The sequence below is a fragment of the Balaenoptera physalus genome (assembly GCF_965194825.1).
Source record: "Balaenoptera physalus genome assembly, chromosome: 20".
In the NCBI taxonomy this organism is placed as follows: Eukaryota; Metazoa; Chordata; class Mammalia; order Artiodactyla; family Balaenopteridae; genus Balaenoptera; species Balaenoptera physalus.
In genome coordinates, this window is record NC_138901.1 from 49717687 (window position 1) to 49739424 (window position 21738).

The 21738-nt window shown below is 37.8% G+C and overlaps 1 protein-coding gene and 1 long non-coding RNA gene across 9 annotated transcripts in view; both read right to left on the minus strand.

The window, feature by feature from the left end:
- Positions 1-21738, minus strand: part of SSH2 (slingshot protein phosphatase 2) — a 242145-nt gene that overhangs the window by 143888 nt on the left and 76519 nt on the right. The window lies entirely within an intron of this gene.
- LOC309651173 lies at positions 1253-7236 on the minus strand. Its single transcript, XR_014257959.1, has 2 exons — positions 2207-7236; positions 1253-1903 (listed from the first exon to the last, which is right to left on the minus strand). It is a non-coding gene; the product is annotated as an uncharacterized lncRNA (long non-coding RNA).

A 21738-nucleotide genomic window follows, 5' to 3' on the forward strand; every position in this document is an offset into this window, starting at 1 on the left:
GCACCATTCAATGAGTTTTGACAAATGTATGTATCTGTGTAACTCAAACTTTTATCAAGAAATGCAACATTTCTATCAGCTCAGAAATTTCTCTCATTTAACACCTGGCACCACCCACAACCTAGAGGCAGCCACTGTTCTTACTTTTCTTCCACCACAATTCTTTTCCATCAAAAATTAGTATATAGCATATGACTCCATTTAAATGGTTTCCCTGTTCACATAAATAGAATCATATAGTATGTACTCTTTTGTGTGTGGCTTCTTTCACTCAGCATAATGTTTTTGAGATTCATCTATGTTATTGCATGTAAAAGGAGTTCATTCCTTTTTATCCCTGAGGATTCCATTGTATGAATATACCACAGTTTGTTTATTCATCTCCTATTGATATATATACCCAGGATGTTTGAGTTTTTGTCTATTATGAATAAAACTTTTACATGAGCATTCTTTGCCATTTTTTTGGTGGACATGTGCTTTTGGTTTTTTTTAGGTCATGGAACACATGCATGTGTAATTTTAGAGAAAATTACCAGGGCTTCCAAAGTGCTTATACCACTTTACACGCTTATCAACAATGTGTGAGAGTTGTAATTGAAGTCTGGAAATTTTTTTCTCCTATAGTTACTGTTTTCTATGTCTTCAGAAACCTTTGCCTACCCTTTAGTCACAAAGATACTCTATAATATTTTCTTATTAAAACCTTTATGGTTTTATATATAAGGTCTATGATCTATCCTGAATAAATATTTGTATGTGGTGTGAGATGGGGTGGAGGCTCTTTTTTTTTCCCCTATCGATTTTGAGTTTTCAAGCACATTTATTGAAAAGACTTTCCTTTCTCCATTGGATAACTTGGCTCCTTGTAAAAAATCAAATGACAGTGTAAGTGAGGTCTACTTCTGGGTTCTTTATTCTGTTCTATTGATCTACTTGTCATTCTTTATGCCAGTACTATATCTTTATTACTATAGCTCATAGTAAGTTTTGAAGGAAATATAAATCCTTTAACTTGATTCTTATTTTTCAGGATACCTTTATCTTCTAGTAAGACATTTTATGTTGAAATCTACTTTATCTAATATTAACATAGCTACTCCAGACTTATGCTCACTTGTTTGCAAGGTATATTTTTCAATCTCTTTATAATTTACAGAATGTCTTTTATAGACAGAATGTAGTTGGATCTTGCTTTATTTTACCCATTGTGACAATCTTTGCCTTTTAATTGTAGTGGTTAGTCCATTAACATTTTTTTTAAACATCTTTATTGGAGTATAATTGCTTTACAATGGTGTGTTAGTTTCTGCTTTATAACAAAGTGAATCAGTTATACATATACATATGTTCCCATATCTCTCCCCTCTTGCATCTCCCTCCCTCCCACCCTCCCTATCCCACCCCTCTAGGTGGTCACAAAGCACCGAGCTGATCTCCCTGTGCTATGCGGCTGCTTCCCACTAGCTATCTATTTTACGTTTGGTAGTGTATATATGTCCATGCCACTCTCTCACTTTGTCTCCATTAACATTTAATGTAATTACTGATATAGTTAGTAACATGGTAGAACCAAATCTATTTATTTTCTGTTTGTCCCCTATACCTTTATACCTCTGTTTCTCCTTTTCTGCCTTATTTTGTATTATTTGAATATTTTTTAGAATTTCATTTTAATTTACATATTGGTTCTTTGCATTATTTTTTATTCCACTATTAAAAAAATTCCATGATGTCTATATTGTTAAACAATATATTATTTAGTTTTGATTGTCTGGGGGCTTTAAAAATTGTATTACACTTATGCAGTCTTCCCAATATGTTTATTATTTTTTTATTTTTAAATTTTTTTTCACACACACACACTGTATTTTATTTTTACACCAATATTTTTTTTTAAAAACTAAATATTGGGCTTCCCTGGTGGCGCAGTGGTTGAGAATCTGCCTGCCAATGCAGGGGACACGGGTTCGAGCCCTGGTCTGGGAAGATCCCACATGCCGCGGAGCGGCTGGGCCCGTGAGCCACAATTACTGAGCCTGCGCGTCTGGAGCCTGTGCTCCGCAACAAGAGAGGCCGCGATAGTGAGAGGCCCGCGCACCGCGATGAAGAGTGGCCCTCGCTTGCCACAATTGGAGGAAGCCCTCGCACAGAAACGAAGACCCAACACAGCCATAAATAAATAAATAAATAAATAAATAAAAACTAAATATTATGTTAATAAGATTCATCCACTTATTACCTATAGCTACAGTTCATTCATTTTTTTGCTGGGGTAAAAGACTGCATTATAGGAATATATCAAAGTTTATCCATTCTACTCAGATAGATTGGACTGTTCCAGTTTTTGGTGACATCAACCATGCTGCTATAACTTCCTTGCAATGTCTTTTGGTCTACATGCACAAGAGTGTCAATGGGATATACGTACACCTAGGAGTAGAAATGCAGAGTCACAGAATAACTAAAGGTACAAGTTTACCAGGTAGTGCCAAATTATTTCCTAAAGTAGTTGTGCCTATCTATACTCTCACCAGGAAGGAGTGAGAGTTTCAGTTGTTCTAAATCCTAGCCAACACTTAAAATCATCAGATGTTTTCTTTTTCTTTTTTGCCAATCTAGTGTTGTATGTATCTCACCATGGTCTTAATTTGCTGTGCCTTGACTGCTACTAAGGTTGAGTACCCTTTTAGATGTTTATGGGCTATTACTAACTTAATATCCTTTGCCTCATACATAAAATGAGCTGACCAAAAGGGATAATTCAAATTATTTTCAGCTTTTTTGGTAGATTTTTTTACCTATGAGAATTGCGATGAGAAATAAAAAGCAAAAATACCCTTGATGTTTCCTTAGAGGCCACAAACAGCTAAAAACAGTTACATCTACAGAGGTGAACTAACATCTATTCAACACTACTATGGGCCAGGTACTTTATATGTTATTTTATTTAACGTGCACTACAACCCTGTGCAGCTTGCTAAAGGTCACAATGCCAATAAATGCCACGTGGAGTCACGATTTGAACTCAGGTCTACATTTCTGCTATAACCAGCTGCCTCTTAACTAAGAATCTGCATTTGGTACCTATACCCCGGGACAGTGGTTAGGAAGGGAACTGCAGAAAAAAGCATAACTTTTCTCATGGCTTATAATAAAGTAATATCCTTTGTCACCTTTCTTCTATGACTTCTACACTTTAAAATAGTGCCAAAGGAGTGGAAATTCCTTTGGCACACAAAAAAAGCAAGTCAGAGAAGTGTTTCTAACACAAGCACATTTATAATCTACTTAATACCCCAAATGACTTTTTTCTTTCTTTCTTAGATTAACATTACAATAGTCAGGCCAATGAATGATTTGCTCCCCTTTCATCTTACTTGGAAAAAGAGACTTAAAAAACAAAAACAAAAACAAAAAAAACTCAGTATGTCAAGGCATTGTAGGCCTAAGGTAAAGTGGATTTCTTTTTTTAATGAAAAAAGTGTTGATTATGCTTATTTCAATGGAAGTCACTGCCCAAAACGCAAAGATACAACATTGTTTATTCAGCAAGATTAATTACCAGATAATACAGTTATCTTGAATAATGGCATTTAAATGGTAGCTAAAGGGAGAATGCTTACCATTCTATTGTAACAAGTGCATACACCAGGCCATATATAACCACCTACCTTGTCAAGTAACTTCACATATTGTTAGTTAAAAAAAAAAAAAAAAGAAAAAAGAAATGCAAGTAATCAACATGCTCAGAACATTAGAAATCACAAGGAGAAAAGTGTAGAGATAAACATTAGTTTCTTCTTAGTAAATAGAATAATTTCTGATGTATAAGGAAAACTAATTAAATGATTAAATACATGTTTGTTGACTTTTAAAAAATATTCCAGAGTCCTATTGTTACGTAGTTTTTATTTAAAGAATATAATTTCTTCTTGATGTTCTTAAGAAAAATTTGACCTATAAACAATATGGTGTGAGATTCTGAATGTGCATTTAATTTTAGGATATTCAGAAAACACTGACTCAAAAAGACACATGCATCCCAATGTTCATAGCAGCATTATTTACAATAGCCAAGATATGGAAGCAACCTAAGTGTCCATCAACAGATGAATGGATAAAGAAGATGTGGCATATATATACATACATACATATATATAATGGAATATTACTCAGCCATAAAAAAGAATGAAATTCTGCCATTTGCAACAACATGGATGACCCTAGAGGGTATTATGCTCAGTGAAATAAGTTACAGAAAGACAAATGTTCTATGTTATCACTTATATGTGGAATCTAAAAAATAAAATAAACAAATGTTTGTTACAAAACAGAAACACACTCATAGATATAGAGAACAAACTGATGGTTACCAGTGGAGGTGGGGGAAGGGGGTGGGTAAGATAGGGGTATGGGATTGAGAGATACAAACTACTATGTATAATAAGTAAAAAGGATATATTATACAGCACAGGGAAATATAGCCATTATTTTGTAATAACTTTAAATGAAGTATAATCTATAAAAATATTGAATCACTAATGTGGTACACCTGAAACTAATATAATATTGTAAATCAACTATACTTCAATTAAAAAATAAAATACATAATTTTAGGGTATTTGGGAACCATTAAGTATGAATTGAAAAATTAATGTATTCTTATTAATCTACTTAATACCTGAGCATAAAAGTAGGTAACTAAGTAAAAGATGTTTGGAAAAAACATACGCATCCAAGTCATATTTGCTGAGAAGTAGGCTGGAAGTGCTGCCAGCCTTGAAAAACACCAGGCTAGGTAGGTGTTAAGCAATAATTTCCCAAGCTTTATTGTTGCAAGATTCTTTACACTTTCCATACACTCCAATCCAAGTGGACTCATTCATCAGTTTTCAAAAGCACCTATTAACTTCCTTTGTCTGTGCTGTTTCATCATCCTGGAAGGCCCCTCTCCCCTCTCCTATATCCTTCCCTAGCATTCAAAGCTGGTTTCAAAAGCCAGTAGTTCATGGTATTTCTTCTATCACTTTACTGATAGGCTGTCTGCCTCCCTCCAAACCTGACGGTCACTGTGCATGTTTCCTGTGGCACTACCGAGATCTGTTTCTGGGTTACCACTGGGTTCTTGTTTTATGTTCCATTATCAGACTGTAATCTGTCTTATTTTCCCTTTGCATCTCACTCTGTGTTTAGCACAATGCCCTATGTGCAGATGGAACTCGATAAAGAGTTGAATGAATGCGTGATTAGAGCAGTGAACTAAAACCATGTGAACACTTGGAGCTAATTGGCTGTGCATTCTCAGCTAGTGAGGACTATGCCAGTTATGTTTTCTCCTTAGCCGGTTAAAAGAATAGTTTTTGTTGCTCAGGAGTTAGCCTGTGACGAAGATCTGGAAGTAATAGCTTAGGTTTTCCCTTTGGTTAAACAGACAGAATCATTCACTTGCTCTCATTTATATATTCTTTCACTCATTCAACACTAATTGACTACCTATTATGTGTTAGGTACTAGGCACCAGGAATTAAAATTAAGCAAAACTGCCCTTATCCTTGGAGAGTTCACATTGTATTAGGGGAGACAGTTCCATAATATAATGATATGTCATTTGGCTTACAGCAGAGGATATTCAAAATGCTATAGAAACAACAGAGGAGGAAATGACTAACTGTGGGGCTTGGATATGCTTCACAGAAGTTAATTTTCAGGCTGGGCTTGAATTAGTGGGTTTGTGTTGGATGGAAAATAGGAGGAAAGAGTATTTCAGGCAGAAGGGTTGGCAAAAGGAACAGAAAGAGGAGTAAGAGTCTGGACATTTAGGGAATGGTGAGCAGCTGTGAATTGCTGGAGCAAAGGTACGGGTATTGCGGGTTAAGGCTATCAAGTAATATTGATGTTATGAGTCCATAAAGGTAGGAATACTAAGATAACAGTCCTATGATCACAAAAAGTGGTTGTGGATTATCCATTAACTGGACTTCAGATTATCCATCAGTCACTTCTGCCCCTGGGAGAAAATTAATACTGGGAGGTGTCTGTCAGACAGGATAAAGTAACCTGGTAGTCTTCCTAAGAATGGACGTGAGCTTCGAAATCAGAAAAGCCCTGCTTCTGGCTTTTGGAAGAAGCAAACGTGAAGAACACAGGCTTGAGGAGGAAGTAAAGGCACCATTTTGCCACTTGGTTACTGGTAAGAGAAGGCTTAGATTCTCTCCTAGAAACAAGAGACAAAGACGATGGGGATGGAACCAGCAGTTTGGGTTATCCATTGCTTAATAACAAACTACTAATTTATCATATTGCATGATTTCATGGGCCAGAAATTCAAGCAGTGCTTAGTTAGCCAGGCAATTCTTCTGCTCCACATGGCATTGCTAAAGGTCAGTCAGTGCTACTCAGGTGGTATTTAGCTAGAAGATGGGCTATCAGTCAGGGTCCAGGCAGCTTTACTCACATGTCTGACGTCTTAGCCTGGAAAACTGGAAAGCTGGGCTCAACTGGAAAGTCAACTAGAACGTCTATGGATTGGGCCTTCTCAAAGTCCATTGTGGCCTCAGGGTTGGTCTTTGCGCATGGGGGCTTAGAACTCCAAAAGGCTAGGCTCAGAGCTGGCACAGTGTCACTTCTGCCATGCTCTGTTGGTGTATTAAAGAAGTCTAGCCCAGATTCAAGGGGAGGGGAATTAGACACTATCTCTCAGTGGGAGAAATAGCAAAGAATCTGCAGCCATCTTTAATCAACTCTACCAGTTCTGGTGACCAGCTATTAAGTATGTAGGCAAAATGAACAGGACAGGAAAAAGGCTGTTAAAGATAGTTAATGAAGTAGAACTTCTAAAGACTAGGGCCATAGAGATATCCAGGAGAGTAAAGAATAAAGAAGATGATTCTTACGTCAGTACAAGATGCACTGAAGGCCATAGGGATACTTTTATAGGCTGGTGCCTATAATGAAGTGTCCTCCCATTTGGAAGGCTGAAGATCAGAAAGGACCTGCAAGTGTGGTCACACACACACTCTACTGTCCAGGACCAGAATGAATAACCTGGGCACTCACATCTGAGAAGCTGGTCTGTAAGAAGGTCAGACACCATCAAATCAGCAGTCCCAATATAATTTGACTTTGGTTTAAAGTCTAGCTTAAATTGAGGTGTATAGTACTTGCTGGTATTAGGAACCAAAACAGAGAGTCAATCTAGTCATATTTTAGAGAGATATAACATGCATTAAAGTAAAATAAGGAAGCCAGAATACAGTGCAATACTTATTACCGACATCAAAGCCACACCATGCTCTCATGACAGGGTTTAAGAAGCCCTAAATAAACTTTCTTGCCCATGATTTCAAGCAATAGACAACTTCTGTGAGACACCTACTATTTCTCAAGTGTTTCCTTTGAATTCCTTTCAAATACAAATATGTATGAAACACAGTTGGAATGGTTAATGAGGTACTTCCTCAGTGATGAGAAAACCAGCTTGATTAGAATGTGACTTCAATAACTGCTTCCGAAGAACACCAAGTCTTTGGTCAACAGCTAGTTTAAGGGGTATCACAGTCCAGTCACTGCCCACTAGAAAACCCGAGCTCTGGGTGTAGAGCTGTTATTGGATGCCTTTTGTTTACAATCCTTATTCCACTTAAACATTTTATTTAATATATGTGACTTAACCTACCCACTTGCCATAATTAGAGAGTTGTTGGACTGTCTTTTCTATCACAGAGATCCAACTCCTTGAGGCTACTTGGTTTTAAAAAGCAACGAGTCTGAATCTGTCACATCCGACAAGCATGCAATATGGAAACTTCATAGGTCACTGGTTCTTAACTCTGGCTCCATTCAAAACCTTTTTAATAACAAAAATCTCCAGGCCTCATGCCTACAGGCTTTTATTCTTTAGCTCTGAGGTGAAGCCAGTGGTGTGCTAGAGCCAATTGCTAGATTTTTAGGGATCTTATGAGACTCACATTGGTAGCCTGAAATTGGCCATGCTAGGAGTATTTACCAGGGAAATCAGCAAAAGCTACAAAGCAGCCCTTACCCAGAAAACAGGTTTTTGAACATTTACCAGCACACCATGAGGTGTGCGGCCCAAGGATCTGCACATTTTAAAAGCTCCTGAAAACTGACAAGCAGTTAAGATTGAAAACATTTGTCTTAAAGGTCTGGAAAAACATCAAAAAGCTCAGAGTACACAGAGCTACTACTCCTCCAGATAACTGTGCTAGGTGCCAGGGAGATCAGTGACGATGGGAACTCAGCTCTCCAGAAAGATCTTACGTCTCCCTTCCTAGACAGTAAGCTCTGTAAGAGCAGGACTATGTTTGTATAGTGGCAGTCATACAGGAGATGCTCAGGAGATATTAGATTAATTAATAAGTATTGCCCAAGGTATGGTAACCAGTAAGTGGCAAAATTAGGAATACACCTTAGGTTAACTCAGTATATCATGTGCCTCATCTCCATTCAATTATTGGTCAAATCCTTGGTTTGTCAATCCAAAATGAGTGCTTAAACATGGGGTAGAGAGCAAGCAGCATCCATCATAAGATAATAAGACTCTGCCTGTGTGCCACTCCATAATTTAAAGTCTTTTCATGACTATTATCTCATTTGAGGCAACCTAGGATAAATGCAGCACAGGTATGATTAATACTTATTTTTCAGCTGAAGAAACTGCCTCATGAAAGTGAGATAATTTGCTCAAAGTAACCTAAGAGTAATGAGCAGTCAGGATTCTGTCTGGGAAGGGTGAATATACCTTCTCCTGGAACAAACTGCTCCTCTTGCTTAAAGGAATACTCCAGGTACACCAATAGGGGCCTAAGACCTTGTCTTTATCTCCCTGTCCAGATTCTGTTTCCTTCTATTAAAGTGAAATTCCACATCCCACTCTCTCAAGACCTCACACTTGGTCCATTTCCTTCATGGTAGCCTGAGGCCTCGATATGGACATATGGTCTTATGTTCAGCCAGGACATGGTGGTACAACTGTACTAATTGTTTACACACTGAAATAATGAATGGTAAATAGTGGTTGCCTAGAGCCCCTCTGAATGTTTCACGATCCAGCAACAATCAGGTTAATGCCTGGCAGAGTAGAGGACCTCCAGGTCTTACTCCTGCCTATTCCGATTGGTTGATAGCTGTGCCATATTGCTAAATATCCTGAATATCACCTCTACCTATGGCAACATCTTTACTGTTCTCTAACCTTTGGTTTAAAATTCTTGACTCTGATCTTAGCTTCACCTTGGAGATAGTGCCTCTATAATCTGTTCTCTTGTTTGTGTGTCCTGCTAGCTACACCCCACTTGCTTAGCTTGGCTTCTGGTTTTATTACTGGTCCTCTGCTATACACGATTAGCATTCCTCCACAAGGAATTATAAACTATAAAAAGCATTGATAACACCTGGGGGAGGCTAAGTAAAATCCATGTATGAAGACTCTTTTAATATTAAATCTCTGAATTGTTTATGGATATAAAGAATTAGACTATGATCAACCAAAGTTTAAGTTGAAACATTATTCAGAAATAAGGTCAAAGAACACATGCAGAAGGGTAATGAAGCAACACTGATTACTTACCAAATATTACTAAACTAACAGCATGATTATTTTCAAATTTCCAGTCATTTTCAAACTAAGGAGTTGATAAATACCGTCACTGGTTCTGACCAAAAAGAAAATAGAATACTTAAAACAGATGTACTGCTGTTAGTTTTGATTAGGGGGAAATGCATTGCTATTTTGTTAATATTTATATTTAAATCTAGACAATTAGCTTTTCAGCCATCAACAGGGGAAAAGATAGAGGCAGGATGCTCAATATCTTTGAATGGCAAATAAATAATCAACATAGTCATTTAGAGCTGCTAGAGTCCATCAGAGACACAAAGAAATACGAGATAGTACTATGCTCAAGGAGCTTATCTGCCTGAAGAGATAAGGCTGTTATATTTGAAAAGTTGATCCAACAAATACAGTGTAAATTTATGGCACAGGAAGTATATTGCATAGGAGTTCAGAAGTGAGAACACTGTGGGTACAGTGTTCACAGGAACAAGAGAGCTTTGAATCCAGTCTTGAAGGAACAGGAAGATCTGAAGAGGCACAGAGGCTGACAGAGCATTTGAGACATGAACAAAAAGGAAAGGACAGTGGGAATATGTCTGACACACTGGGGTGGTGGTGAACTGACCAGTTGAGTTGAAACCCAGGGCTTGCCTTGAGGTAAGCTGAAAAGATAAGTTGCAGAGGGCAGGAGTCTAGACCTGATCCTAGGGGGAAGCCAGGGAGGGGATTTATCAGAATCTTAGAAAGTAGAATAAAATTATAAATATGTTGCTTTGGTGGTAATAAAAAATTCTTTAAGGAAACAGAGGCTAAAATTTGGAAAGCCAATTGAGAAAACTTAGGTATTTTTCCTAAAGCCGGGAGACACTGGTTAATTTAACCACATATCTCCACTAGAGGGCAGACAAGTCAAAGGTTACACTGTGATGGAACTGGAGAAACAGTGCATCCACAGAAAACTAACACTAAGAGTAAACACCATACATTGTTGCTTAAAGACCATTTTCAGTGCCTTCAACCCTGGAAAGAGCCTTTAGCTAGCAGATAAATCTTTCACAGGTTAGCTTTATGTGGTATAAAATGTGTCTTAATTGCAAAATGGACTGGTGGAAAAGTTATACTTTGGGAATCTGGCTTGGCTGACAGACGCATGTGCTTATACATGACAAGCATACCTTGGAATGCCAACAGCAGCACTCATCACTGGCTAATTTACCTCAATCTTCCCCACCCATCTCAGGCACATCCTAACCACCACTCAAGACACAGCCTAACAATGTGTATACCACCTGGACCATGATTTCAATCTGGGTTCTCCTTTTGGTCAACTGGGGAGATGCTTGGTCCTAAGGACTCATAACCCTTTAAAGTCAGAGTAAGGTGAAGTCACCAGACAGAGGTTCTTCTATGTGCATTTGTCTTAGTAGGCTGAGGAGCTGTCACATAGGGGTGTTGGCGGGAGTCCCTCAGGTCTCACTAACTGGGACACAGCATCAATATTAACATCTAAATAAAAGGACTGAGAATTCCATCACACATTTAGATGCTAAAATAGATCTGCAAAGTACTATAAACACTTTTTCTGTTTTTCTCTCTTACAAAATGTCTCTCATTAAAGGTGCAAGGGCAATTTTCTATTTAGTAGGTTGACTTTCTGCCATTAGCTGTATGTAGTTTTGACCAATGCTGACCAATGCTCATATCACAAGAATTTTCTTTTCCCTTGGAAAATGACAATTTAGTTTCAGATATCAGGTACTTAAACTGCAGGTGAATTTTGCTATTCTAAAATTCTTACAGTATTTCCAACCAGCTAGGCCATCTTATCTCTTAGACTTTGCCATATTCTTCTCTCTGCCTGGTACACTTCATTCTCGTCTTTGCTTGCCTACTTCTTCTACTCATCCTTCAGATTGTGGCTTAGGTGTCCCTTTCTCCTGAGGCTTTCCCTGATGCCTCTAGACTGAGGCATATTCCGACAGTATCAATTTTACTTGATGCAAAGTAATATTTTTATAGTAACAGAGATACAGATACATAAAAATGTGCATGAAATTTAAAGTAAATCATAAGAACTCAAATACATTTCAGCCTTGTAATAAGCTCCTTTAAACTTTATATATCCACACTGCCAGGGGTTCCGCATTCACAGTGTTCTGCTGTTAGAGCAATTTCTGGTGGAAAGGTTTGAGGAGCCCTGCAGAGGACTGCTGTATGTAACTCTGAAGTTAAGCTTGTGCCTAACATTGAAAAATTAAGATAGAATTTAAATTTGGGGGGGGTATGGTAGTTAATAAATACGAAGAGAAGATCGGGTGCTTATGACTCCTTGGTCTAATCCCTAAGACTACAGGCATGTCATTAACTTTATTTGGCTTCCATAAACAAAAGACAAAAAAAACAAAAGTTCAGAAAAAGCTGATTCAGCACTTAAACAAACAAACAAACAAACCCAAAGCCTCCAAACTTACTTGAAGTGAAACATAGGTATTGAAATGAAGGAAAAAATATGAAGTTATAAATCAGAGTACGATCTAATTCCTAATATAGGTTAGGCCTAGCTAGTGACCCTTGCTAACACACTGAACATCATAAAGAAACCAATTATTAAGTCTTCCACAGTTAAAACACTCCTTGCTTTTCTTTATTAATGGAAATAAATGAGAGAAAAAAGTAATTGGCAACTTAATGTAGGAAGATTTTAATTACACTCACAGTCACCATTAACCTTGACAACCCACCAACTAACGTGTAACAAGACAGCACCTCCCCCACTAATATTAGTCTAACTAAAACTTCATGAATACCTTCATGAGAAAGGTAAAATCTTATGAGAAGCACGCAATCATCTGAATTTCCCTCCAACAGTTGAAAATCAGCATCATGTGTTGTCAATTTATAGACTATCTAACCCACCTCAGAAGCTTCTCAGTTACTGCCTCTTTTAAGTATCTATTATTTTTCTTTAACTACATCCACATGTCTCCTTTTCTCCTGCAACCTCACTTTTACTTCCCTAAGGCTCCTTCCTATCTACTATTCCCTTTCATTTTGCACAAACCTCAAGTTCTCTCGTTGGTCTTCTTTTTACTTTTATATCTTGAGATAAGAAAATATTTATGCTCTAAACTTTGGGAAAATACTGATGCATTTCCCCCTGCCACCCTCTCACCAATTAACAGTCTAAGACAGAAGAAACTGTTATAACCAACTTTTCAATGCAATACTTTTCTTCTGCCATCCTCAGGGAGTTCAGAATACAACTCACCAGTGATGCTTAAGGTCATTAGAATCTGACAAGTAACTACAGGAAGCCTATAATGATATAGTCAGATTATTTTGCTAATTATCCTATGTTATATATTAGTAATGTACTCTTCGATCTAGATTTTCCCCCCAAAACTGAATAGAACTAGGGAAGGGAGAAAAAAAGGTAAACAATAAAAGGCAAGATGAGTATACAGTACCTGACAGGAAGCCCCCTCCCTATTTATAGATTCTAACATAAATAAGCTTAACTATGAAAGTATCTATCCTCATTTTCATTGGTTAAATATTTCTTCTTGAGAAACTAGTACAGACCCGATAGGGAGTTAGCTGAATGTGTAAATTCAAAGAACCAATAAAAGGCACCAATAATTCCATAAAAATGCAATTCCTGTAAGCAAAGGTAAGTATAAAAAGGCATTCCACAGACAATATCCTGGTCAGTAAATACCTCTGAGCAACTACCAGGAAATATTTATTACTTGCCTAATTTCCTAGAACCATAACTTACCTGATAAACAATGTCTTGAACACCCCATGAAAAGAATAACCAAGGCTACTAAGTGTTGGTAAAATGAAACATTACACACTGCTATTTCATAAAACTTGAACAGAGTCAACTGAAACTACAGAATAAAATAGTAGCTATAAAGTGTGCTGTAGATTTAAAAAAAAAAACCTCTCAACCTAATAAAGTGAATTGAGATGGCAAACAAAATGCTTTCATGTCATGTTTTCAGTTTGATAAAGGAAACAATCAAACAATCACATAAGCATAACTAAAACTGCAACTACCAATAGCTGGGAGATAAAATAGTACCACCGGTATTTACCACACATACACACTGACAGCATGCCCCAGGTCCCAGAAATTATGCTGTCTGCAGTAAAAATCCTAACTCCCTTCTAGAAGTTATTCCTCAAAGTTCCTTTCATTCCTCATCACTGGTTTACTGAATAAAACAAATTTAAATAAAACATTTCTACTGATTTTCTGATATAAGGCTGCCCTGGAGACTACCTCAACCAGAGGCCATTAATGTAGACTTTAGATTTCAAATTATAAGGAAGCCTATTGGAAAACTAGTAAAAATAAATAAATAAATAAAAATTAAAATTAAAAAAGGTTTTAATTCTTATGAAATTCAGTTTAGATTAAACTCAGCCCCTTGCCACCTCTCTCTTCCCAGGGGTCCTTGGACTGCGCAGCAATTTTTGCCTTTGTTACTTAGGGGAACCATCAACCATGAGAACTCCGGCACTTTCACTTTTCTCTTCTTCTGTACCACCTACAAGCATCTGAAAGAGTCCATTCAGAATTCCAAACCATTTCAAATTATTCTTTGCACCATGTCCCATGGAAATGCCTCAGTCAAAAACATATTACGCTTTGACTCTCTTTCATCAAAGACTTGGTTCCTGCTTCTTAGGAGGAAAAATCACGAAAAATCCTGAAGTCTCTGATCTTCCTCAACTGGGTATGCGCTCTCCTTTCCTAAAAGTCCTGTTCTTTCTTCTCGTATTTCTCTTCTTCCTTGAATTATAATTACATGTAATCACATCTTATCCTGATTTATTAAGAGTAAAGCACCTAATAGATACTCTAAAAATATTTATTGAATGAGTGAGTCATTGGAACAAATAAATTATAAAAAAAAAGTTTCTAGGTAAGGAAAGGAAAAATGAGTAAACTGGTCTTCAAAATAATGAAAAACCATGGAGGGGGAAAATTGTGATCCACTATATAGAAAAAAAGAATTGGAAAAACAAAAACTAACCAGTCAACCACGCCAATAATAACCAAAAGAATATCTAAATGTGTTATACCTAATAAGCCTTGGAATTCATGATGATAAGAGACTGGAAACAAGAGCTAAATAATAATCTGGGTCAAATTTGTAGCTAAGGGCAAAGGCCACACTTAATATAATCACAGAACCAGAATCACCGAGGCCCTCTTAAAAAACGCTGCCACCTCGCTGTACACTAGCCTAATCGTTCAGCATCTCCAGTGATATGCGATCTACCAGTTCAGTCACCTGAGACTGGCAACTAGTTAACATAAAGTGCTGCACTTCCTCAATCTCATTAAATTCAGCAAATTTTAAGTGGTATATATTTCTAGATATGAAAGCTTTTGTTAAAATGATGTCATATAATCATTGAAGAAAAACTTCGTATGAGCCAGGTACTCTTTTACTTTCCTCTCTACTGATCCTGGTTTCTTCCAATCCTCATTCCCATAAAAGCACATTTTAATGTACAATGTATAGCTCTTGGCTTTGCGAAAATCAACCTGGCTCTAATTCTGACTGACGATCACAGTGGGATCTAGGTTGGCCATGCTTACCACTAATAAAATGGGCTAATCTTGAATAGCTAATCACATTTGCAAAGTGATTGCAATCATATTGTGCTGTTATGTTGGTATTAATGGTGAGCTGAAATTTCTGCTTACAGAATCAAAGAGTTTGGGACATGAGTAAGCTTGATCTTTTTCTCTCAAAGGACTATTTCTATCAGGCTTCCTCTGAAACTTTTAAAAAGTGCCATAGAACCATTGTGAAAAAATTAAATACTTTAGTTCTCCTCCACTGAAAACTAAAATGAAAAATATTTTCTATACAGATGAAATGCAGATTACAATTAATAAAATTTATGCATTATAAAAAATAAGCTGACTTGGGAAGGTGAAGTTGCTTTAATCAAACATACAGGTCTTTAGGACATTTCGTGTGATATATTAAAATAAGCAATAGTTTCATATTTTATAACGGGGCATTAGGAATGTTAACTTCATGACATTTTCATTAAAAAATGAAAAGAGGTGCATTTTGAACACATATGATTACAAAATCACAGTAGAGTTTCCAGAGCCGTCTAAGCAGGTACTTTCCTCACCTTACTAAGAATCTGACACCTTGCATTGGGCCAATGACTCTCTGTATATGCCTTCCTCACATTCCTCAGGCTCTACCACCCCCATACTGGGCCGCCCCTCTGGCTTCCCACAGCAACTTCCTGCTTACCATACACACAGGCTCAAACAACCAGCTCCAGGGCACCTCCCTCATGTTGATGCCCCCTCACCTCGCTTGGGCTCCAATATCCCACCCACACTGGGCCTCAGTGCCCACCTGAAGATACCTACCATGCTTAGTCCTATCTAATGGCTATTGGATTGAATTGTTAGAGAAGGAGAAGAAGGGTGTTTTACCTTTCAGTGCTTCAGTTATAAATACAAATAAAGACAACCACATTTATCTAACACATATTTATTCAACTTCAACTATATACATAGGAGGCACTATAATAGGTCCAGTGGGACTATGTAGCCCTCCAAGAGCTTCTCTTCTCTCTGAGGAACCCACAATATCTCTACTTATTACTCAGGATGTTTTCCAATCTCAAGTAGTAGAAAAAAAAATCCATCAAAAAGTGGCTTAAGGGACTTCCCTGGTGGCACAGTGGTTAAGAATCCGCCTGCCAATGGAGGGGACATGGGTTCGAGCTCTGGTCCGGGAAGATCCCGCATGCCGTGGAGCAACAAAGCCCGTGCGCCACAACTACTGAGCCCGAGTGCCACAACTACTGAAGCCTGCGTGCCTAGAGCCCGTGCTCTGCAACAAGAGAAGCCACCGCAATAAGAAGCCCGTGCACCACAACAAAGAGTAGCCCCCGCTCTCCACAGCTAGAGAAAGCCCGCGCGCAGCAACGAAGACCCAACGCAGCCAAAAAAAAAAGAAAAAAAAAAAAAGGCTTAAACAATACAGAAAAGTATCATCTTGATTAATTCAGTAGTTGAACTTCATCAAGAATGAAATTTTCCTTATCTTTCTGCTCTGCCATCCTGATTGTTTCAGCACTGCTCTTAGGATAATATGGTCCCAAGATTACTGCCACATTCAAGGTCCATCACATACATACCTAACATCAGTCAGCTGAAGAAAACAGCTCTTCCCCTGTGTCTCTTAAGTACAAGGAAAACTGTCCCAGTAGCTTCCTCCCCAACCTCCCCCGACATCTTCTCTCATCTGAACTGGATACATGCTCATTCTTAAGCCAACCTCCAGCAGGAGGATGGTACCCTCTGATTGGCTGTTACATGAAACAACAAATAACCTTTATTTTTCTATTTAAGCCAGTTTCTGTTACTCTCAACCAAGATTCCTGACAAATATATTATCAACCACATTTTCCCATGTGCACCAAGGAGAGGTAAGAGAAGAAAAAAATTTTATTTCCATTTTATTTATTTATTTGTTTCCAATTTTTAATTTCTACTTTACAGGTAGAAAAATTAAAGCACTGACAGGTTAAAATGATAGATCACTATCGTGCTTTGCCCATGAGAATATGTTGCCCCTCACGTAAGCTGGAAAAGTCCAGCACAGATATTGAAGATTACAATAATTTACACACACAAATATATTTTTAAAGCAAAATGTTCCCTAAAATTTCAGTGAAAAAAATTTTATATATCTGCCTTTGAAGTCCAGGACAGTGGAGGGAGGAGAAGACAGGATGTTTTGAACAAATGCCATAGCCTCAAAGAGACACGGTTAAAGAGGGTGTTCAGGTCCACAGAGCTCATTGCTGCCTGTATCACACACTCATTTTGCAGAGTGCAGGCACCTTCCTTATGGTTATCTGCCAAAGGCTCTATTAATTTCAGTGCTTCCATACTGATACTACATGGCTGCAAATCAGGCTTTTGTTCAATCTGTCCTTAAACCATTTCCTCCTACCTGTCTGCTTTCTCTATTTTCAGATAGCAAGGCCTGGTTACGGAGATGCTATCCTTGTCCTGGCCACGTAAGCGAAATTCTCATGGGTAAGGCTAGAGTGTTTACATAGTGTCTGAGTTTTAAACACCCGTCATTATAGACTTTGTCCTGCCACATCATATGAAACAAGGCAACTATAATTTGGTCAGAGGTCACAGCCCTAAAAGCAGATTTAGTTCCTGTATGGTAAACCAAGAAGCACTGCTGTTTGCTTCTAGCCTTGCAGCTTAATACTTAACTGCAGTAACTATGCATACTAAATATTTTAATAATCTCATTCTGCGGACATTAGTATTTCTAGATGGCATATTAAAAGATTTTTTCACTTGAATTATTTAGAAAATTTTAATATATAAAAATATATTCCAAACAAGTATCCTTTAGATGGGCTACAATAACCTACAGCATTGAAATCTTAGTGGCTTAAAATAATAAGTTTCTCATTTATGCTATATGTCTGTCTTAGGTTGCTGGAGATTCTGCTCCATGTTACCCTCTCTCATCTGGAACATGACTAGTCACTATGGCAGGGAGAACTGAATATAATGAGTCATGCATCAGCCCTTCAGACTTAAAGGCATCCATCCATCTGGAAGAGACAAAAGTCACATATTTCATTTGCCAAAGCAGTCACATGATCATGCCCAACTCCCAAGGAATTGTAATCCTACCATTATCTGGAATAAGGAGGACCAGAAATATTGGCAAACACAAATGACTACTACAATAAGGATTAGGATACCGTATTATACAAGAAGCAATGTGAGTTAAGAAAAACACAAAAGGTAGTGGTTCATGTAACTGGTAAATCCAAGAGGGATTAAAAAAAATGCAATGATGTTATTAGGTCTCTACTTTCTCCTCTCTCTTTGGACTCTGCTTGCTTCCTATTCTTAGGCAGACTATCTCAAGCTGGTAGTTAGATGACCACCAACCACACCAAGCATATATCATCCTCTTAATCAGAGAGTCCAGAAAAAAGAACTTAAACTTTTTACTCCAAGCATCCATATATCTCTCAACATGACCCTGACTGGTCCAGCTTGGGTCATGTGCTACCCTGGATCAATCATGGTATCCAAGGAAAAGGGATACTTTGACCAGCCTGACATGGGTCTATGGGCATATGACCATCCCAGTGGTAGAAAAGCAGGGCCAAGTGATTGTCAGCCCCACCAGAATCATATGGAATAGAGCAGATAAGCTCCCAAAATGAAAGAAGACCATACCAAAAATGTAGCAGCTATCTACCCAGAGAACTCTGTTATTTCATTTCCTACCTCATTCCCCTCAACTCTGATGACATGTGTGAGATTAAATTCTACAAACATAAACTCATGTGGTCTTGCTTCACATAGTACAAATTGTTGGTGATGTTAAGCCAGATCAGCTGTAAAAACACATTAGGGAACATATATAGGTAAATCCTGGGACAAAATTTCTTCATTTTGCATAAAGTTCCTCCGAGTACAAACCCAAGCAATTAACAAGGAAATTTCATCTTACAGAACCAATGCAAGGGATGACTATTGAGAAACCCAAATGAATGATAACATGACAACACGATTACTAGGCTTACAAGTAAGAGGGTCAAAGAGTGACTTCCCAAGATCAGCGACAACACGTAGTCAGCTAGATTTGAACCTAGCACTTCCCTTGGCGGAGGCAGAAGGTGAAATGGTAACAGGCATCAAACTACAAGCTTTACAGGGCAGTGCTTTCTGGTTTTGTTCACAGATGTACCTTAAGCAACTAGAATAGTGTATACTACATGCTAAGTGGTTGATGAAGAGGAGCAAGGATTAAGTTCCTTTTCCTATTTTAAATAATAGTCAACACATAAAATAAACTTGGTTTTCCTACATTGTCAGTCTTCTAAAATTTCAGTAAACAAATTTCTAGAGGAATAAAATATTCAGTTCCCAGGAAGTTCCAGGTAACACACACTATGACTTGGTACACTCCTCAATATAGCTTCTTGAAGATGGGCAGGAAAAACACAAAACAATGAAAGAAAAAGAAAAACAGAATGAATGAGTACATTAAAAAACCAACATTGCTATAGCGTCTATATGTGAACATTTTTTTACATCAACATAAGCCCACACCACTTTAGGTTTTAGCAGTATGCTACATAACACATTAGTTAATCATTTAAAAGAAGGTAGTTACATATGGTAGAACCTCTGTTTATCTTCCTGCAACAGCTAGGGAAAGCCCTATTTTTGGCCAAGTCCTTCCTTACCCAACACTCTCTCCGCTGCCAGAACAATTTAGCTAATACTTTTGGGTCTTCCATTAGAGCACTGAGTGACAGAAAAGGCAGCTCTGCAGGTGGAGACATCATGTTAGACAAGAGAAAGAACAAAACACAAAGCTCACTTTTATTTTAAAAATGGAATTATCCACCATCTGTGAACCATCTCACCACAGGAAATCTCTGACAAATTCAGTAAGTAAACTTGATTGCAGGGAATTCTCATTGACTACATAAGAAACTTTAAATTTTTCCCTTGGTAGCACTTGGCAGCAAAACTCCCTTTAAAATTCTGCCCTCTTATATTCTCAAGACAGAAGACAAATTTAAACACAAAAGACTTTCCAGGAAGTCTGAATCCACTGCAAACTTTTAGAATAGATTCCCACCTACCCAAACTCCCCAGGACTCTTACATAAAAATGGCATGCTTTAGCCCCTCTCCCTAGTTCCACAAAACAAATCAAAGGCAGAAATGTATAATTTTAGAGAATAGGCTAACAATAACAAAAGTCAGGCAGTGAGAATTTCTATAAGCATGTGATGTGGCAAACTTTAAAGCAGAAGAAAAAACACATTTTCTGTGTACTAATTTCTTAGAAAACATTAAATTGGAAGATCCCAGTTTCCAGGCCTAGAATTACATCTCACTGAATGAAGAAATCAGTGGCATTTAAACCTTTTGTGAAGCTGGAACAATCTATTTTGGAAAAGTAGTTTTAGAGTAGACATTATTAACATTTCAAATACTGTCAACAATTAACCTTGATCAACCTGAAGCTTTGCTCAGCAGTATAATTACAGACATTAGTTATCTAGTATTGCGGGAAACAAAGAGATACAGCCGTTTCCAAGCAACGACTACATTCTATTGATTTCCTGCAAGTGTTGGAAGCCTCTCAAACGCCAGCTTCAAAGCAAAACCATAGCTAGGGTTAAAGCAAGCTACCATTCCTCAGCTTTCATTTCCATCTCCAAGTGACATTTGTGAAATTAAACCTTATACATGATGTTTCTCTACCAGCTGACTAGGCTAGATTCCTACAGTCCAGTGGTGGTGGCTAGACAAGCCCACACGTGACCTCTGGATGGAAAGGTACTCCATGGACCACCAAGAATGGGTGGTTCTCAGAGCAGCAGCTAAACCCTTCATGAGATTATTAGACTGTAACAGTGGCTAACATTTATTAGAGGCTTACAATGTGCCAGGCCTTAATCTAAGTGTTTTGCAGATATTATCTCATACAATTTTCACAATACCCCATGAGGCAGATATACTATTTATTATCTCCATTCTTTGGATGAAGAAATTGAGACTTAGAGAAGGAAAGTAACTTATCCAGGGTCACACACTCTTCACCACCATACTGCCTTTCTGTCAACTTCCCTCTTATTAAGAGCGCCATTGCCCAACGAATGAGTTAACCAAATCAAATCACAAAAAAACAATGCCCCAACTGTCTATGGCATGCATGCATGCATGCATGCATAAATAAATTAATAAATTAATAAATTAATTGGAAGTCCATTCTTCATAGTAAAGCCAGGTAGACCTTTTTAAACGGTACCCTATTCATGCCCCCAGCTGAAAACTCTTCAATGGCTTTTTCTTGTCTGAGGAATAAAGACTAAGATTCTTAATTTACTTTACAAGACTCTGTACCATCTAGCCTGTGCTGACCTCGCCAGCATCATCTTGTGTTATTTCCTCCCTTATTTTCTATGTTCCAACCTCATTGACCTTTTTTTGGTTCCTTGAATAAGTTTCCTGACGTCTAAGTATTTTCTTCCCCATTCTGTCCACCCAACTTTTCTCTGGTTGACTCTGACTCATCTTTCAGAGCACAA